Here is a 15,985-nt window from a genome sequence, read left to right as displayed (position 1 = left end):
GATGAGCATTTAATGCTCATCACGGCTCCTCAGCCGTTTTCCGACAGCCATTATGGACATTAACTGCCCATCAACGGCCTTGGCCAAGCGCTGGGGCTATATATATATATAGAGCACCTCACACTTGCCAAAAGTACGTATTATCCTCTATTGAAAACATTCACTTCACCTCAACTGACTTGAGCGTCGGAGTGTCTGCAAGTACACAACCCCCCTCCGGGTTCACTTGGACGGAACGAAATCACAACCGCCGTGCACCACCGTCTGGTCGACTCTGATCAAGGTAAAAATCATTTATGTTCATAACTCATAAGATTTAAACTTACTGGGAAGTGAAACTCATGACCAGCAATACTAAAAAAAAGCTTTCATCTTATAATCAATTTGTTAAGAAATCTTGTGAAAAAAAAAACCAGTTGAATGGAAAGGTGTGTTTGGAAACAATTTGATACAATTCGGTGGTGATGTTGAACTCTTCAGCAGTAAAAGATAAAGCCAAAATTTTTGGAATCGGTGCTTTCAATCGGTGGTGATGGAACTTGATTGTTATAATAAGCCAAAACTTGGTTACAATTTTTTTTCATTTTTGAACCTATGATCCGAAATTAAGTTTTTTAACTTTTTGCATGTGAGTTCGTAAACTAACATTACAGAACTTAGTTCTTTTTCGGATTCTAGAATCCGAAAGTGTAAACTAAGGGTATTTTGAAGTTTTTGGGGGCTTGAGAGCAACTAAGGAGGCTTAGAAAGCAATTTTCATGAACTCCTACATAAGCATTTCGCTCGTGCTGTGAACCGCAAATAATTTGTATATCAAAACAAACCCAAAGCTTCAATTACTATTGCAAGAGCATCTAAGAGCATGCATATTGGTACTTTTCCACGGTTTCCTCACATAAACCAAAGTGATTGTGTGAGGATTGCTTTGATATTTACCGATCAAAGTGGGTCCTGAAGTTGGCACCGTGTTTCTATTCAGGAACGTTTTTTTTCCTTTCCTTTAACTTATTAATTATTATGTTTAATTGCAGTTTTGATTCTTATATTTTCACCATCTTTTAGAATTGGTCCTCCTAATTAAAAATTTAACAGTTTTGGTCCCTCTAACACATATTCTGTCTAAAATATGGTGATATAACATGTTTTAAATTAACTTTATGTAGGATTTTTCTTACAATTTTATCGATGTTGTATTTTCTCGTCAGCAGATCATATACCATGCCATTTAAAACATATCACATCCTCAATTTATATTTTTTTTTGACTAAAACGTAATGATATTCATTCATTGATCAAGTTTGTAAGTACATCAATCAAAATCATTACATCTTCAAAATCGCTAAAAACTAAAAAGGATGAATCTACGAACAAGCTCATAGCATCCGAGTTAATAGCATAGAACGGACTTATTACACAGCCTACAATTAATATGACAAAATTAAAATGTCCGGAGTAGTCATGTCTCCGGATCTGCAACGTTGAAGACGCTAAAATCATTGAATTTGCGCTGAATTTGATCGAAGCAAACCTGTAAACCTGAATAAAACAAACATCGTACAAAGACGAGATAGCAAAACAAACACCGTACAAGGACGGGATAAATCACAACAAAACACCGTACCAAGACGAGACTTCAAAACAAATAACAAGAAATCAGAAAAAAAAATACAAACAAAACCTAAAAAGATGTGAAAATCACTTATTAGAATGAAAATAAATAACAAAACGATCAAGAGGGGTGATTTCGGATCAAAATTGACCCTAAATCACCCCTCTCTAATGGATGAACAAGAAAAAAAACTCAAGAAAATTAGGGTTGGAAAGAGGAGTGGCGGCTACAGAGAGAGAGCAAAAAAACACATCCTCAATTTATAGTTAAACATTATAATAGGGGGTCCAAAACTGTCAAATTTTAAAACAGGGGACCAAATCAGCAAAATGATAAAAATAAGGGGACCAAAACTGCAATTAAGCTTAATAATTATTATTATAATAAGATATTTAATCTAATTACGGCAAAATTACACCAAAAGTTTTTTATCTTATTTATCTGTAAAACATTGGTCCCTTATATTTTTTTGTCTCATTTAGGTCATTTATCTAACAAAATATGTACAATTTAATCCTTTTTATCATTTTAATTAAAAAAACACTGAAATAATAATTTTATTAATAATTTAAATTTAAAATATATATATATATATATATATGAACATCATCATCCATCTTCACCACTCATCATTGACCAATGTGTTGAAAAAAATAAGACAAATGATTTTTGGTGTAATTTTGCCTCTAATTATTATAATAAGACCACATACACACATCTAGATACACATGTGATATGACCAATGTTTATTTTTAGGGTTTAAACTTTTTATATCATGTGCAAATTTGCACATGTTAAAAAATGCAAAACAGTAAGTTTGTATTGAAACTTGTGCATTTTATATTACATATATAATTTTTAATAAATAATTGTTATTTTTCAATAAAAAATTACCAATTTTGATTGTTTAACATGTGCATATTTTTATTATAAATGTGAGATATATCGTGGGTCCAGTGGGACCTATTTTAGAATTTTTTATAAGTTGTATGTATATTTGAAAAATATAGTTAAGTTGTTGAAAATAATTGAGAAGTGTGAAATAATATAAAACATTAAATGGTACCCATTTAAAAAATTCAAGTGAGTGTAATGAATGTGGAGGCTCTCTCACAAACTCAAAAACTAAAAAAGTTGTTTACCTAAGGTAAATTAAAGTTTTTTGGGTTAAATATGTTTTAAATCTCTAAAAAAATGTATGGACTATTTTTAAAAGTTTGTCAAAATGTAGGAAATAAAAACATATTTAACCCAAAAAAAAATGAGTTTAATTGTTGTGCACTGTCAGTGTAAAACTTTTTTACACATGCATCCAATGATGTATTGCCACATCATTTAATGAATGTGACACATCATGTGTTTTTAAACACAATACATGATGTGTTGGTATATTATTGGATGTATGTGTAAAATAATTTTACACTGACGGTGCATATAAATTAAATTCAAAAAAAATTGCACAATCAAAATTTTCTTTATATTTTCGAAAATTAATTAACTTTCCTATCTCACTCAACACAACTTGATCTTACAAAATTTTTTCTTTCTAAAAGACAGAATGATATATGCTTTTCAATCTTTGAATGTCAATCGTGTGCCGGAAACCTTATATGAGGTTTAGTGTTTGCTAGGTTATGTGGCGGTTTTTTTAGAATCGCGGTGGATATTCATGTTTTGATAGAAGCTTAGTTTTGTAGCTTCTTCGTTTTCATGGTGAATTTATATCGTGACATGATTTTTGTTGCTCAAAACTCGATCTAAGAACACTTAGATTCCACAAAAAAAACTTCATGCATCACAAGAGTGACCTTGAAAATAGTCAAATGCAAGTTTTCATGTACACATAAATTTTGTTTTCTAGTATTTTTTTTTTTTAATGATGAGGGCTAAGCCCAAGAAAAAGAAAATTACACAATGATTAATCTAGGGTAGTAACGAACCCGTTTGTTTTTTATTATTTTTCTTAAAATAGATTTTTGTAGTGTTAGAAAATTTTGTATAAAAAAATTTACAAAGAAATTTTTTATAAAAGCTTCAAATGAAAAATTTGTTTGAATAGTTATTCTTAAAATGTTATTTTAGATATTTCATCATTTTATTGAGAAAAAAAAATCAAAAAATCACTTAATTTTGAAGCTATTTCAAATAGATTTTCACAAAAATCATTTTTGAAATACAACTTTATGAAAGAATTGCGATTTCGACTATGTTTTGAACTTCAATAATGTAAATTTATGTCAAAATTAATGTTTCAATTTAGAAAAAACGAATAAAAAAAACTTATAATATTTTGAAAAACGGTTTTACAAAATCTATTTTCTAAAATACAAAGAAAAAATCTATTTTTTTAAAGCTGAAACAAACGGGCTCAATAATATCCATACAATCAGCATCGTATAACTCACGAATGTGAGACGGACACGCTTCAAAAGTTGTGATCTCATAGCCGAGCGAGCAACCCAACGTCGCTAAAGCATCAGCACAATTATTTGCCTCTTTCTACGTATGTGATACATCCACATTCCAATCAAGATCCAATAAACACCATATTTGTTTCAATAATTAAGGAACCACCCATTGAGCTTTGCACACAACCATTCTTAATTACTTGCACCACAGATTGTGAATTGATACACAGTTCTACCTTACGAAATCTCATGCTCCTGACAAACCGAATCCTTCAAGAACACCCTATAACTCCACCACAAATGCATTGCATATTCTGACACACTTTGCGTAACCTCCAATTACTACAAGAAAACCTTGATTTAGTGGGGAATTCAATTTGCACTTACTGACCACTTTAGCCCCCACTAACTTTGTGGCGGCCTAAACGGCCACAAAATAAGAAAAAACAGCCAGTAAATAATTTTTTTTATTTTAACTACCATTGCAGTTACCGACGGCCAAAACCGCCGCAAAATTTGCGGCCAAATTTACCGACAATTTAAACCGTCGCAAAGTGTCTTGGAAATTTTTAAAAAAGCGCCAGAATTTACCGACGGCCAAAACTGTCGCAAACTTTGCGACCAAATTTACCGACGGTTTAAACCGTCGCAAAGTGTCTTGGAAATTTTTAAAAAGCGCCAGAATTTACCGACGGCCATAACTGTCGCAAACTTTGCGGCCAAATTTACCGGCGGTTTAAACCGTCACAAAGTGTCTTGGAAATTAAAAAACGCCAGAATTTACCGACGGTCAAAACCGTCGCAAAATTTACACGGTAATAAAAAATAAAAAAAAAAACACCAGAAAAAATCCACTTTAACACTTTTCTCTTCTCTATCCCCTTTCAGACTTTTCTCTTCCATCACATTCCTTTTCTCTTCTCTTCTCTATCCCCTTTCACACCAAAAAAAGCTTCATATCCAACAAAAGCAAGAAAATAACAAAAGCTTCATATCCAACACTACCATAAGCCACCAAATCTTTCATATGATACCTTGGTTTTCCTTTTCCTTCCTTCAAATCTTCATCTTTCCCTTTCTTAAAAAGCTCATGAAGCGGAATTTCTTCAACAACAATCTCAACATCACTTAATAATAACTTCTCAACATGAATTCGTCACTTTTATTATGTTGATGAAAGCATGATTGGGATGCAGGGTACTGATTTTAGGATTTTTATGTATATTTTTTTTGTAATTTTTCTATGTAAAAGTTTTATGGAGATTTTATTATGTATATATTTTTGTAATTTTGTAGAGCTTAATGTAATTTTATTGTGTATAGATTTTATTATGCATATATTGTGGGATCTCTCGTTTTTTTTCCTGCTATGTTGTTTTTCCTGCTGTTATGCATATACTATCCATATATATTTCTGTTTTTATCTTTTACTGCTACTTCTTATATTATGCATATATATATATATATATATATATATATATATATTTCTGTTTTTAGCTTTTGCTACTACTTTTTTTCTTTCTTGAGTTTTGTTACTACTAATAATAAGAAAAATAATAGTAATATTTTTTACTAGAAATAAAATTAATAACAAAGTAATTAAAATACTTACCAGCAGCAAATAAATTTTTTTTTTAAAACAAATATGCAGTTAGCGGCCACCAAATCGGCCGGTAAGTTTTCTGAAAACCGTGTCAGTCTGTCTCAACTTTGCGGCCACTTGGGCCGCCGGTATGTCTTAGCGGCCAGCAAAATTGTGGCCAAACACGGTGGCCACTAATTTCGCCAATTTTTTCACTTTGTGGCCGTTTTTCCCACTTTGTGACCATTTTTAGTGGTCACTAAATTGCTGTTTTCTTGTAGTGAATCCACTTCCATTGGCTGCCACGAACAACCCCTCCGGTCTCCACACCCAGCCAGCTGCATCTTTTTACTCGCACCGTCTGTATTGAGCTTAATAAAATCATCTTTCGGGGGAACCCAGCCAACCATTGAAGCAACTTGGGTTCTATTCACCATAATGTTGTTGTTTTGCATAACATGAATATAGTCTGCTGCTGCCATCTTCTTAACCTGGTGAACTGGTCTATTTGGCCGCACATGTAACTCCTTATTCCTCCAATTCCACAACAAGTAACAAGCCATGGCCCAAAAAGCATTCCAATTCCCTTCACAAAAATCCCCATGGCAGGGTTGTTCAAATTAAAACAAGTCCATTCCAGTAGTCCACCCGTGAAAAAATCACTTCGGCTTGCTACTGGAACAGCGGGACCCCATATTTCCTTCGCAAGAGTACAATCCCTCAACACATGCAGTGTTGTCTCTTCTACTACACGACAATAAGAACACATCGCATGGCTTAACCCCGTCACACTTTTCAAAGAGTTTGTGAGGAGTTTATTGTGCATTACTAACCAAATAAATGTACGAACTCTCTCAGGAGCTTTTAACTTCCAGACTTTACACCACATATAGTGAGCATCATATTTGTTAAAGCCACGCAAATTATTATACATGCTTGTGACTGAGAAATCTTTCTTATTTCCACCAACTCCAACTCTTTCATCTCTACCATTGTCCACATGAGGAGGCAACACAACTGCTATTTTTTTGTTGAAAACTAGTTGGCATTCAAGAGTCAGTACCATCGCCCCTCTTCATCTAATAATTCACACACTTTTTTGCCTTTCAACTGACTTGGAATATTTATATGTTGGTCAAGACATAGTCCTTCTTCAATCCAAGTGTCACACCCATTGCCAACATGCCAATAGCTGAAGCGGTCAAGCATAGGCTTAATATCATTCAGTGCATTCCACAAGTTGGGACCTACACCTGACTCAGCTCTACGGTTCTGTCCGATGTTACCATTATACTTCCCTCGAAGTACACTGCACCAATACTCTTCACCTCCTGACTGTAATTTCCATCCAAGCTTAATCAAGCACGCCTGATTCATGACGTCAAGTTTCCTTAGTCCTAAACCTCTCATCCACTTAGGAACAGTGATTTTATCTCATCCAACCGCATGAAATCTTCGCTTCTGAGCTGTATATCGCCCCATATAAATTGACACTGTTTTCTAGTTTTTAAACACATTACATTTGCTTTTAGGCTACTAATAATATATTGACTAAATTGTCATTAGTAACTAACTATTAGCCTTCCTCTATTTTAAATATTTTTTAGGACAAAACTTACCTGCATTGTTTTAGGTGCATTTCTTACTTTTCCACTTACAAAGTGGTGGTTATTAGTGTTTTTTAATTTAAAAAAAATAAATAAAACTGTTTTTTAATTTAAAAAACTACTTATTTGTGAGAGGAAAAATAAGAAATGCACGCAATGCATGTAAGTTTTGTCCTATTTTTTATTAATAAATTTTAGTGACTATTTATTTCGTATTTTATGATTAAGAAATAACAAAAACGTTAGTGTCTTTAGATGAATTTTTTTAACGAAATAATGTATTTTTTTTAGGAAATTCAAATTATCTCTTATATTATAAGCTTGTTCCGTTTTGCTATTCTTAACCCTAATTTTTTTTCCCGCTCTTTTTCCCTCTCATTTTACCCTAAAATAGTTAAAATAAAATGTTAAAAAAAAGCCACACCAAGAATCGAACCCGCAACATTTAAGATTTATTTTGTGTTTTTTGCCACTACACTACATCAATAAATTTGTTATTATTTTGCAATCAACATCTAATAAATATGGAATCTCTCACCATGTTAAATATTTATTATTATTATTATTAGCTTTCTATTATATATATATATATATATATATTATTATTATTATTTTTTTTTTTGATAAAGGTATTATTATTATTATTATTATATAATAATAATAATAATACTTGAATACGGGTAATATGTCTAATGTCTAAGGAAAAAAAAACTTTTGAAATATATCTCATATTATTATTATTAATAATATATTTTATTATATATATACAACATAACAAACTCTCAAAAATTTACGATCACTTATTTGATATACATACACGATAGAACCAACTCTTTTGAAATATATCCCATATTATTATATTATATATACAACGTAACAAATTCTCAAAAATTTACGATCCCATATTTTAATATATATATATATATATATATATATATATATATATATATATACTCCACTCTAAGTTTCAATTGAAAAATCAGATTGATTGCGGTATATATAGAAAAAATATTCAAATTGAAAGTGTAATTTTTAACGGGTTTTTTGTTCAAAGATTGAGTTTTTATTCAATTTGTAACATGTTTTTTATCTGTTTTTTTTTTTTAGGTGTTGAACTTTGAAGTGAAATTTAATTGGAGGTGAAAATTGAAAGTTGGACTAATGAGTACATATAGTTAAGGTTAGTATGTTTTATTTCCTTTCAATAATATGTTTTGTCTCTTCACTGATCTTCCTTTTGTTCCTTCATTCTATTTATTTATTGACAGTCGAATAGCAGGTTTCAATTGGATGTCTCCTTATTTTGACAAGAAATCAAGTAGTTGGAAGAGTCTTATGTTTCTTAATTCATTGTTACAAAGATATGATGATGGTTGTTTGAACTTTTAACTTGATATGTATCATTGTGTTCATCGCACCAGTTTTAATTCTTTTGTTATCAAATCTTTATATAATAGTAAGTAACGATAACAATTTATATGGAAAAAAAATAGTATCAACAGGACAACGGCCCAATCATATATAATTCACTTTTTTTCTTCTTCTTTAAATTGCTAATGAATCAAATATATTATTAAGTAAATTAATACAGATTCTTTCTGTTGGTATTCTCTATGCATCCTATTTCCTATATAATTTGAATTTTAGGTTTTTGTTTGTTTGCTTTTAATTTTCGAGCAAATTAATAGTGACTAAATTCTATTGGTGTTCTTTACGAGGCCCACGTATCTCAAGTGCATTTTATGTCTTTTATTTTGCTCATTAATCAGGATCTATTGATAATCTATATAAACTACCATATTTGCATATTAATAATCTATATAAATTACCTGGTATTTTTTTTTTTTACATTTTTTGGTTTGTTATTTTTAAATAGAATTGTGGAGTATAAATTAAAGTAAGTTCTCTTTTATATATGAAAATTTGAAATCGTTACGAAATAAAATTTTCGCCTCAATATTTGATTTATTTGTTTTAAAATGTGGTGTTTGTTAGGCCAATAATTTTTTTATTTTTTTTGACAAATTGTTAGGCTAATAAGTTGATCGGAAAGATAATATATTTTTAATCTCTTTTTATTTTATTTTGTATAACTAATTTAGCTAATTGTTTGCAATTTATACAAATTTCTTAACCAATTCTGTCGTTTTCATGAAGCTAATTGTTTGGAAAGAATACATCTATTTTTAATTTTTGGTAGTCAATCTATATATAATATCTTATTATTTCAATTTCATTAAATTCATATTTTGATTTTTTTTTTTACTTGCAATTTTTATTATAACAATTTAATTTGTATATCTTACACTCCATAAAACCCGTGCAACGCACGGGTTGGAGTCTAGTTTCTTTAAATTTTACTCTTTGGATGAAAAAATTGGATAACTTTGAAAATGAAAGGATTTTTTGAAGTATTTGGTCAAAGTTAAATACAAAAATTTCAAATACCACCTAAAATATGAATCTCAAATTGGTTCTTAAATCTTTTCAAATTTTACAATTTGGTCCCTATTATATTTTTTGAGACTATTTCCTTGACTTTTTGAATTTTTTTGAAAACAATCCAAACGAAAAAACAATAGAATCGAATGAAATTGAATTGAAACATTTTAATGACCTGCCATTATGATTTTTCTAAAATGTTCAATTACCTCATTCATCTTTTTTATGGAAGGGAGTATAAGAATGAGGAGTAATCCATCCGGTATCAAATATAAGCAATAAAATAAAAAAATTAAAAGTCTCAAATATAAGCAAATTTTTACTTCAATCATTATGTTTTATGCCACTATTCCAATTTTACCCTTAAATTAAATATTGATTTAACCAATAAATACAATGTTCTACACTTTTCAAGAAGGGTATAATTGAAAATAAAATATTTTTTCTCTTCAATCAATGCACTTAACTTACTTTCTTAAAGGGTGTAATTTTTTGAAATTTTGCTTATATACAAGACTAGAGGGAGTATTAAGTTTGTTAGGTCGAATGTCGTGACCCGAATTCGAACTCATGATCTCACAATTATTTGTATTTAATTTCAGTGGATTATCACTTCATATAAGACAAGAAAAAAATATTGGTAACTATAAGATGTTTAGCCCCACATAGACAGTTTTATGCAAGATGGGGAGAAAATTATCTATAAAAAGATGAAAGTGATTTGAGATCATTGTTGTCTATTTAATTGGTTAAAAGTGTTGTTACCCATTTAATTGACCAATTAAAAAATTAAGGAGCCATTTTTTTCTTATTTAAACCGTAGTTATTTTTGGTTCATTTGATTTGAGTTAACGAGCTGAGTTGATTTGAACTATCAAATTGAACCGAATTGTTAATGAACTTAAATTGAACTGAGTTCACATTGAAAAAGAAGTTCATCACAAGGCTGAATTGAGTTTCGAACTGATCTAATTTTTATCGAGTCGAGCTCAATTAAATTTGGCTCAGAATGACTCATTTTCAGCCATAATAGCCCTTTAATAGATGGTAAAATCTGTGTCCCTCGGTTTAATAGATCCTTTGACCAGATAGCCCTTTATCGAGTTGAGCCAATATAGTTTATTTCAGTCGGACTCAACTGTACTATATCTGTGCACTTAGTAGGAAAAACAATTATTACCGAACATGACATCAAATCAACATCTTCCACATGCTACAACAAGGGCAACTTAGAATCTCATCTATCTATCTATCTATCTATCTATTATTATTATTATTATTACAACCAGAAGTATGATTAGTACAACGTCTCATTAAAATTAAAATGCATCAGATAAAACAAAATACGGAACCATTCAGTTTTAATACAGAATCCAAGTTTACCAAACCTAATCAAGTGACTCAAATAAATTACATTCCAAAATTGATTCGATCTCTCTGCAGTATTTACACAGGAGCCTTGGTTTCCCCAAGCCTGTAAATTGAATGGCAGTTATCAATTTTCATGACATACACTCAATAAACGCAAATTTTAAATCGTGAACCTTGAGAACCTAACAAAAATGCATGTACATAACAATGCCTCTGATAGCAAAGTGAACAGTATGATAAAGAAATATAAGTATACAATTCCATAACCAAAGGACCTGAAGTTTGCAATCACTTACGTTGCTTTCTCTAATTTTTCAACCACGTCAAGTATAAAAATGGAGTGAAATATGTTTTCTGTATATACAAAGAATAATGATACAGAGATATATACAAAGTGTAGAGAGCCTAATTTGGAATAATTACTAAAATCAAGTCTATGATGTATCTAATCCCTTTGATATAGCAATTACAATTATTACAAATAAGTCAACCCCTGTTACTTAGTGATTTGCTGTCATGCCTTCAGTGATTGCCGTCATGCATACTTTAATACTCCCCCTCAAGCTGGAGTGTGAATGTCTATCGCACCTAGCTTGCTAACATGAGAGTGAAAGGCTCCTTGTCCCAATGGTTTGGTAAAGACATCTGCAATTTGGTCTCCAGTGCGAACATGACCGGTGCTGATTTCTCCTCTTTGTATCCTTTCCCGTATAGTATGGCAATCCAGTTCTATATGCTTTGTGCGTTCATGAAATACTGGATTTCCAGCAATGTGAAGAGCTGCTTGGTTGTCACAAAACAACTTGGCTGGTTCAGGATGTGCAACTCTCAAGTCATGCAAAAGATATCTCAACCAAGTGAGTTCGCAAGTGACTGCTGCCATGGCTCGATATTCGGCTTCAGCAGACGATCTAGACACAGTAGATTGCTTTTTACTCTTCCATGAAACTAAGGAATTTCCCAAGAATACACAATAACCAGTCACTGACCTCCTTGTGGATTGACAACCACCCCAATCAGCATCACAATAACCTGTGAGTTTTAATGATCCACAAGAGGGAAAAATAAGTCCTTGGCCAGGAGCACCCTTCAAATAACGAAGGAGGCGAAAAACAGCATCAAGATGAGGCTTTCTTGGGAGTTGCATGAACTGGCTGAGAGTATTAACTGCAAATGTGATTTCCGGCCGTGTGATTGTGAGGTAGATTAGTTTCCCAACGAGTCTTCGGTAACATGTCGGGTCATGGAGAGCCTCACCATCCTCTAGATTGAGTTTTAGAGTCTGCTCCATTGGAAATCTTGTGGGCTTGGCACCAAGTAAACAAGCACCAAGTAAACCGGCTTCTTCTAACAAGTCTAGAGTATATTTTCTCTAACATATGGTGATGCCTGTTTTGGCTCGAGCAACTTCAATACCTAAGAAGTATTTTAAAGGGCCAAGGTCTTTGATTTTGAAACATGAATTGAGGAATTGTTTGAGGTTATGAATGGTAGCCTCATCATTTCCTGTAATGATCATGTCATCAACGTAAAGTAAAATGGCGGTGTATGATGCACTATCAACTTTGATAAATAAAGAGTAATCAGCTTTTGATTGTTGGAAGCCCATATTAGCAACAGATGAAGAGAATTTTTTAAACCAACTTCGAGATGCTTGCTTAAGCCCGTATAGAGACTTATGAAGTCGACACACAAGCTTCTCCCCCTGTCGACAAAAACCGGGTGGGGGCTGCATATAAACCTCTTCAAGTAAGTCGCCATGAAGGAAAGCATTTTGGACATCCATTTGGTGCAAATGCCAATTCCGAACAGCGGCAACAGTCAAGAGGCAACGAACAGTGACTAGTTAGCAACTGGAGCAAAGGTCTCCTTGTAATCAATGCCTTCTCGTTGAGTAAAACCCTTTGCAACAAGTCGAGCTTTGTATCTTTCAATAGAACCATCCGACTGATATTTAATTTTGTATATCCATTTGCATCCGATGGCACGATGACCGGTTGGTAGAGGCACCATGGTCCATGTGTGATTGGCTTCAAGAGCATCGATTTCGGATTGCATAGCAGCAACCCATTTGGCATCTGTACAAGCTTGCTCATAGGATGTTGGTTCGACCAAATGAGAGATGTTATGAACAAACTTCTTATGGGAGGTGGACAATTGAGAATAGGAAACATACCTTTGTAATGGATGTCGTGTAGAGAGCGTGGTTGAGGAGGAGATTGGCCCAGGATCAAGAAGAGTGGCATGATAAGTGTGGTAGTCTTGTAATAAGGGTGGAGGCTTGGTGATATGGTTGGATCGTCGTAGTGCTGGTGGTGGCGGTGGTGGCGGCGGTGGTGGTGTTGTAGTGGTGTTGTTTGGAGATGACAATGTTCTATCAATGGTTTCCTGAAGGATGGGTTGGATATTACTATTAAGAATGTGATCTTGTGATGGTGTATCCATTGCTTGTGAGGTAGGATTAAGTGGTGAAGGTTCTGTGTGATGGGTCAAAGTGGGAAGGTCAGGCTCTGTGGATGGGTTATGAATAGAAGGGTTAGGTAGCACAATTTGATCATCTTGGATTTCTAGTGGTTCATGGGAAAAGGGAAATGTTGTTTCATGAAAGAGGACATCACGTGAGGTAAAAATTCGACGAGATTCAAGACAAAGTACCTTGTAACCTTTTTGTCCTTGAGGGTAGCCGATAAAAATACACCGTTTTGCCCGAGCATCAAATTTGTGTTTGGGATTGAGGTTGGTAGCGTAACACAGACAACCAAATGTACGAATATGTGAATATGAGGGTGGTGCACCATGAAGAAGTTCATATGGCGTTTTGAGCGATAACAATGGTGTGGGTAATCTGTTAATAAGATAACAAGCTGTTTGTATGTTTTCTCCCCAATATTTTAAGGGCAAGTTTGCTTGGAATCGAAGTGCTCGTGCAACATTTAAAAGGTGACGGTGTTTTCTTTCAACAACTCCGTTTTCTTGAGGAGTGTAGGGACACGTATGATGAAAAATTATGCCATGTTCATTGAAATATGATTCCATAGAAAGGAATTCAGCACCATTGTCTGAACGAAAAATTTTAACCCCGCAATTGAATTGAGTTTTAACCCATGAAAAGAAAGATCTTAATAAAGATTGAGTTTCAGATTTAAATGACATAAGATGAACCCATGTAAATCTAGAAAAATCATCAACAATAGTAAGGAAATATTTAGCTCCGGTGTGAGAATTTATTTTATGAGGTCCCCAAATATCACAATGGACTAAATCAAAAGGTACATTTGAAGAAATAGAACTACATGGAAAAGGTAAACGGGTTTGTTTGGCTAATGGACAAACTTCACAAACATGTTTGTTATCAAAATTTATTTCTGGTGTAGACTTGGACAAGGCTTGATGAGGTGTGGTGGGAGGATGGCCCAATCTTTGATGCCAAAGGCTTGAGGTATTGTTGACACAATGTGCTAGATGAGGGTTTTGACTTGGTGAGAGGTAGTATAAGCCACTATATTGCTTGCCCAGGCCAATCGTCCTCTTCGTATCCATGTCCTGTATCACACAAAAATCAGGAAAAAAAATTACTATGCATCTCAAAAAATGAGTAAGTTTGCTAACAGAGAGTAAATTGACTTTGAATCTTGGAACATGTAACACTCCATCAAGTTTTAAATCTGCAGATAATGTGAGCGATCCAATAGAATTGATTTGTGCTTTACTCCCATCAGGCAAATTTACAAAATCACAGGACTTAATAAGGTTTGTAGGCTCTGAATTGCAAATGTGATCTGTGGCCCCACTATCTATTATCCAATATAGAGTGGTGGAAGAATTTTGTTTACCTGCAACATTTGCAAAGGCATTACCATTCTTTTCATTGAGCATGGCCATTATTTGATTGTATTCTTCATTTGTAAAGGATGGACCCTCCTGTTTGATTGATCGAGTCTTGAGCATATTTGATGCAATAGAATTGTTAGCTACGACTCTCTTGTTTCTTGGCTGTACACTTTTTCCATGGAATTTGTGACCAGGTGGAAACCCGTTTAAATAATAGCAATCTTCCACATTGTGTCCATCTAGATCACAATATGTACACTTGAGTAGTTTCTTTGATGTTCCTCCATTGCGAGAGAGATTCTCTCGTGTGTTGCTGCCCTTCGATGCTCTGCCCGCCTGGTTCACAGCCATTGCTTGAAAACTGTTGCTGGTCCCCTCGCGTCGAGAAACGACATCAAGTTGTCGTTCATGCTGCATAGCCATAGAAAAAGCTTGTTGAGTATTTGGTAACGGCTTCATCATCAATATGTTGCTTCTCACTGTAGTGTAGGTTTCATTCAATCCCATAAGAAATTGCATAAGCTTTTCCTTCTCCATCCTCTCATTGAATTTCTTCATTCCTTCACATGTGCAGGTGAATGATTCTTGGTAGGAGGCCAATTCATCCCATAAGGCCTTCTTCCTGTTGTAGTAGATTGAGATTGAGTCTGTACCTTGTCGATGTTCAACAATTTCTTGTTGAATCTGGTAAATCCTTGTGTCATTTCCCTGTGAAAGTCGATCTTTAAGATCCTTCCATGCGGCCGCTGCTGTGTCCATGTAGATTATGCTAGATGCGATCTCCGGACTTACGGAATTCAATATCCAGGACAACACCATGTCGTTGCAGCGTTGCCAGGCATTTAGAGTTTTGTTCGTGGACGAGGGTTTCGGGATGGATCCATCGATTAACCCAATCTTGTTTTTGGCACTCAGGCTAATGTGCATGGCTCGACTCCATTGTCCATAGTTGTTTGGCTCAAGGAGTTTGGAGACCAATATGAGGTTTGGGCTGTCTGAGTTGTGCAACTTGAGTGGATTTTCATCCCCAATGACATCTTTCTTGTCTGCCATTGGTTACTTGTGGTTGCGGAAGGTGGGTTTGGTATCCCCAGTCACCAAGATCGGTGCTCTGGTACCATATAAAAATGGAGTG

This window comes from Trifolium pratense, linkage group LG7 (genome assembly GCF_020283565.1).
Source record: "Trifolium pratense cultivar HEN17-A07 linkage group LG7, ARS_RC_1.1, whole genome shotgun sequence".
Lineage (NCBI taxonomy): Eukaryota > Viridiplantae > Streptophyta > Magnoliopsida > Fabales > Fabaceae > Trifolium > Trifolium pratense.
Note: the sequence above shows the minus strand (reverse complement) of the source record.